The sequence below is a fragment of the Limulus polyphemus genome, unplaced genomic scaffold, assembly GCF_000517525.1.
Source record: "Limulus polyphemus unplaced genomic scaffold, Limulus_polyphemus-2.1.2 Scaffold424, whole genome shotgun sequence".
Taxonomy (NCBI): domain Eukaryota; kingdom Metazoa; phylum Arthropoda; class Merostomata; order Xiphosura; family Limulidae; genus Limulus; species Limulus polyphemus.
Genome location: NW_013666034.1, coordinates 370,731 through 376,440, shown reverse-complemented (window position 1 = coordinate 376,440; position 5,710 = coordinate 370,731). Strand labels below are relative to the sequence as shown.

At 37.4% G+C, this 5,710-nt stretch overlaps 1 long non-coding RNA gene across 1 annotated transcript in view; it reads left to right on the top strand.

Annotated features, from left to right (window-relative positions):
* The window catches only part of LOC111085492, a 17,028-nt gene that overhangs the window by 7,481 nt on the left and 3,837 nt on the right, over positions 1-5,710 (top strand). The window contains exon 2 of the long non-coding RNA XR_002610328.1: positions 4,777-4,781. This is a non-coding gene — a long non-coding RNA (uncharacterized LOC111085492). The remainder of the gene's footprint in view (positions 1-4,776; positions 4,782-5,710) is intronic.

Here is a 5,710-nt window from a genome sequence, read left to right as displayed (position 1 = left end):
AATACTAGCCATGTGTTGGTGCTTCCGTACTAAGTAGTTTGTTAGTTTCAAACAAAACTGGAATTTGTCGAGAATGTCTAGCAGAATTTATTAATACTAGTCGTATGTTGGTGCTTCCGTACTAAGTAGTTTCCTTTTTTAGTTTCAGAGAAAACTATAATTTGCCTAGAGTGTCTAGCAAGATTTACATCACATGTACCGACACGTCATATATTTCACTTATATATAAACACGTCTTTCTAAACCTAAGAAGAAACATGAAGAAAACAAAAAACAACTGGAGATATCACAGTATCGTGCAATATATGGGTCTTGCTGAGCAAAACAATATTTTCCAATATGTTAATCTTTGTTTTAATTTCTATATCTATACATATTATTGAGACAAACTAACTTGCATTAAACACAGTAACATATTTATAGAATCCTGAAAAATACACGAGCTATTAATCTCCTTTTCGCTAGTCACTAACAAGATAAACATCGTACAATTTTTTTGTCATGTGATGCAATTCTTAACTCCCTCATGCAGCCTGAATAAACATTTATATTTATCTGTTTTCATATCAATTTCCCTTTTCTTTCATATTGGCAAATCAATATTTACTTAAGTGCCTCTTAAAATTCAAAAGACAACTGTTTACATTTCAACGATCAATTGATGGAATTATTTAATTTACTTACCTATGAGATTTATTGCTTACATTAAACACAATTATATATATATATATATATTTCTAAAACATTTAATTTCTATAGAAATATTTCACATTGAATCTATAAAGCAACGATTTTTTGTGACATCCGTTGCACATATCACTCGATGTGATACGAAGCCAATATAGTAAATTTGGTCCCACTCTCCATAAATGTTTTACTTAATTTTGGCAGGTTATGAATAGACGTTCAAAATAAGATTGAACCAACAAAGTTAACGGATCTCCACGAGGAACTGAAGATGTCATGGATAGTTAGTCAGGAACAACCGGCTTCTTTTGATCTGACAAATACTGTTAAACGTTTTCTTTTTTTTTATACTGCTGTATGTCTCTTCATGTGAAGTGACAGGTGGTCCGACCTAGAAAAAGCACGTTCACATAGACGACATTGGAAAGGTCTGTCACCAGTGTGTTTCCGGTAGTGTCTGGTCAGTTCGTCCGATCGGGCAAACTTCCAACCACACCCCTTCCACGTGCACTGGTAGGGTTTCTCACCGGTATGAGTCCGGAGATGAGCTTTCAAGTGCGAACTCTTTGTATACGTCTTACTGCAACCCGGATGTGAACAGGAGTGCGTCGTGACCTTTTTTCGCCCCAAGTTGCGACGTCCTTTCTTATTATTATTATCAGGCATGAGGACCACGTTTGATGTCGACGCATGTTCATTTCTAGAAGAGTTGGTCGTGTTTAAAAGGTCAATAAGGTTAGGAGACGATGGTGGAGTCATCATCCTAAGATGCTGCTGAAGTTGTTGTTGCTGCTGTACTTGCTGTGAAGGATGATAAAGTGTTGGAGCTATAAGTCGACCAATTTGGTGTAAAACAGAATGCTGTGGTTGCGTCACTGTCGAAGAAACCGGATGAGAAGCTGTATTAAAAGCATCTACAGTTGCAACTGTCACGTTTTGTTGAAGCTGAAGAGCCGTTCTTTCTGGTGAGGCTGGTGGTGACATCTGGCTTGTCAATAAAGCTGTGCCACTGCCACTGCTACTGTGCTGGATCCAGGGGAGACCACCTCCATAAGATGTCGTTGTAGATGAACAACCTCCTGGTTGATAAGCTGAGCTCGTGCCATTTGACGACACGGTTTGAGGATGCAGATGACCTAACTGAGAGCGGAGAGTTTCACAACTGCTGTTAAAAGGTTCGACGGAAGGACGATAAAATTGTGGACGAGCTTGTTTACGCGAAATTTCTGTCGATGCGCACAAATTACTTTCTTCAGTGTAAAGACTTGTTGAATCAGGATTAAGCACAAAGTCCAGATCTATCATAAAATCTTCGATGTTACTTTGGGAATTTTGTTGTTGCTGTTGGAGCTGTAACTGCGGTATTAGTGCATTCGTACTGACTTCTGACTGCTGCTGTACATGGTCTCTTTGGATTAGAGGCAATTCAACTCTGGCAGGGAAATGTGACGTAATTTCACTAGGGCCCACTTGCATCATCTTGAAGTTGTGGTCCACTGGCTGAGGATCAACAAGTAACACACTCTCGATGTCATGCCACATCTGGAAGAATTAAACATGTCTTTCAACTTAAAATGAAGCTCTTGCACCTTAAAACGAACATCTAAAAAAATGCTCGAACATTAAAATTAAAATTGCTATATTCTATTAAAGAAAAAATAACATACCATGTATATTAGTTCTGAAACAAAGTAAAAACTTCTGATAAAAATAAGCAGAAAATATAGGTTGATACTAAAGGATACAATAAAAACGAACTTTTCTCATAATTTTGTAATCTCTCGATTCTACGTTGGAGAAAAAAAAGATCGTTTGAAATTTCAGATAATATTTATTATATCTTTAAAAGATGTTTACTTAGTAATTAAAAGATAAATTGTTTGGTCTACAAGAAATCTGGGAAAAGCTGATAACAAACAACACAAACTACTCAATAGCGAGTTAAATGCCCATCCTACTGGTTTTTGTTTTTTGTTTTTTTAATTATGCACAAAGCTACACAAGGGCTATCTGTGCTCTGCCCACCACGGGTATCGAAACCCGGTTTCTAGCGTTGTAAGTCCGCAGACATACCGCTGTGCCACTGGGGGGCATCCTACTGGTACACCGAACTGTTTTGTTTTTTCACCCGTCGAAGATTTTGTCTACTGCCAAACGTTTTACAAACCCCTTAACAGTTACTTTCACATGCTTCGACAAATCATATCAATCTATTCAAATCACCGTCACACAGAACAGGCTCGCTCTTCAGCTGTAGGAGCGTTATAAAGTGACGGTCAATCCCACTATTCGTTGGTAAAAAGAGTAGCGCAGATAGCCCTCGTGTAGCTTTGCGCGAAACTGAAACCAAACCATATAATTTAAGAGTAATCACTAAAGTATTCTTTTATTGCGGGATTTCTTCAACAAGTTTCAACTAGTGTAGATATTCACTCTGAAATTCGTAAATTATTAATCCTCATACCCGTCGGACAATGAATGCAAATATTCATAGTTCGTGACCCGTTTCTGCCAAAAAGCGTTTCCCGCTTTAGATCCGAGGTTGCGCTCTAAGGATAACGGTCAAATTCCACTATTCAATTAAACAAGAGTTTGTGGTGGGTATTGTTGATTTACTGCCTTCCCTCTAGTCTACCGTTTCAAAGTAAGAGAGAGATATGCGCAAATAGTCCTTGTGTAGCTGTGCGCTGTACTATCAAGTTTCAATAGGCAATTTACCTTTCTTCTTAAACGACACCACTATTTCTAAAACATGCCTATTGCTTCTCTCCTCTCCCCTTATTTGCCGAACTACTAAACGTTTTCTGAGGCCTTACAACGGACTTGCTGTTCAAGTGCATCATAATACATAGGTAAAGTAGTATTTCCATATCCATATTGTTTTGTGCCCATTAGTAAATAAGTCAGCTTTTTTGCGCATCCTAATAATACCGGGACTGACATGATCTTATGGTTAGGACGCTCGACTCGCAATATGCGAGTCACGGGATCGAAACTCGTCACTGAAAATACTCTCCCTTTCAGCCGTGAAGACTCTATTATGTGACGGTTAATTCCACCATTCGTTAGTAAAGAATAGCCCAAAGGTTGTTGGTGGATGCAGTCGAATGGGTGTCTTCCCTGTGGTCAGTACTTCAAAATTAGGGATGGCAGCAGATCGTCTTAATAGCTTTATTGTAAAAGAACAAACGTAATGATACCTTTAACATTAAAAATAGGAATTTTGGCCATATTTAGAGTTCCTTATCTTCATTAATTTTCTAACGGTTTCTTATCTACAAGAGGTTGTGGCATGAATACACAAAAAGGAACAGTCCACTCAGGCTTTTACCCAGTATAGTCATTTCCTTTTATTTGCTATTTCAGGATAAACTGAAATATACAGCAGTTGGTAACTAGATTTTTTTATGCAGCCTGGGGACAATGCTCTTGACCACATACTCTAATCTATTTGAAATTACAATAATTTATTAACAGCGTATATCACAAACCAACATATAATGTTAAAAAGTCGCTTAGCTTTTATAATTAGTAAATTATGCAGCATAGGTCGAACTGTTTAAACTTTCAGTCAGTCTATCATGACGTCGTTTGAAGCTAAAACTTTGAGCCATTCATGATAATTTTGTCGATAAATCACGATTTCATTAGTATTTATTACCCATTTTTTTAGATTAGTCAATTTTATTGCCAAACCGGTTAAAGCTAACTGAGTTTATTAAACAATTAAAGAACTTATTCAACGACCCCCATTCTCAATTAGTTGACGCTTACCTATGTGACGGACTAACGCTTATAAATGCAAGGGATCATTTCAAAACATATCCCATAATGCCGCAAATGAACAATACCTTTCTCACCTTCGTGCCACAAGCTTAAAACTTGCAACCGATGGTGACTTCACTTAAAACTAAAACTTTGAGCCCTTCTTGACCATTGAATCGATAAATCCTTGCATGCTCAGGGGGGGGGGGGGACTTCCCAATTAAAAAATGGTTTTACTTGCCCAATCTGAGAACTACTTGATTTAAAGAATCGTTTTGCATGCCCAAGGGGGAAACTCCCCAGTTGAAAAATGATTGTACTCAGATAAAGTACAGACAGAAAATAATAAAATCCTGTCAAGCTTGTGCTGAAATATTGCAGCCTTATATACCGCACTCTGGAGCTAATATTTTCATTTACAACTGCTACTTTTCTTAACTACAAGGGAGAATAGTATTACACTATTAAGTTAGACTCCAATATTTGTTCACGAAATCCTTTACCGTGCATATTATTTGACGTAAACCTAATTTACATATGTTAGTGAGTTAGTCGTGTCACTTATATATATATAAAGGATTTCCTATCAAGTTTTTAATATAGTAGTCATCGTTCAACCACGACAACATCTTCGGAATTCCAAACACACTAACGTCACTTTTTAGGATAATCACTATATAGAGCAGTTATTTTCGTATAAAATAAAACAACATATATTAATCATCTAAATGTTTATGAAGCTCGTGACATTTCTACATGGCCGTGCACTTTATTGCTGTTCATCTATCTGTATTTGTGTGTTTACAAAAATCATGAAAAGCAATGCCTGAAATCTGGATATTTTTTTGAATGAGCTTGTTTCAGTACACGTACACCCTTTGAAACTGTTTTTACTGAAAAAGCACAGGTTAACTTGAAGCATCTACTACCACGCACATAAAACATTTTCATCTCCAGAGGTATATCGTGAATGGGTGAATATCTAAATTTATCCCATAGCAAATTAAGTGTCCTCGTTTTTGTCAAATCATTAGTCTTGGAAGAAAAAAAAGTGAATTGAACAGTTGCCAATGCTCTTACTTTTAAAAACCCGTTGCGAGTGTTCGATTAGTCAAAAAAGTTGCGGCTTTCACAGCCTGTTGAACAGGCCTGGCATGGCCAGGTGGTTAGGGCGCTCGACTCGCAATCTGAGTGTCGCGGGTTTGAATCCTCGTCACACCAAACATGCTCGCTCTTTCAGCCGTGCGGGCTTTATAAT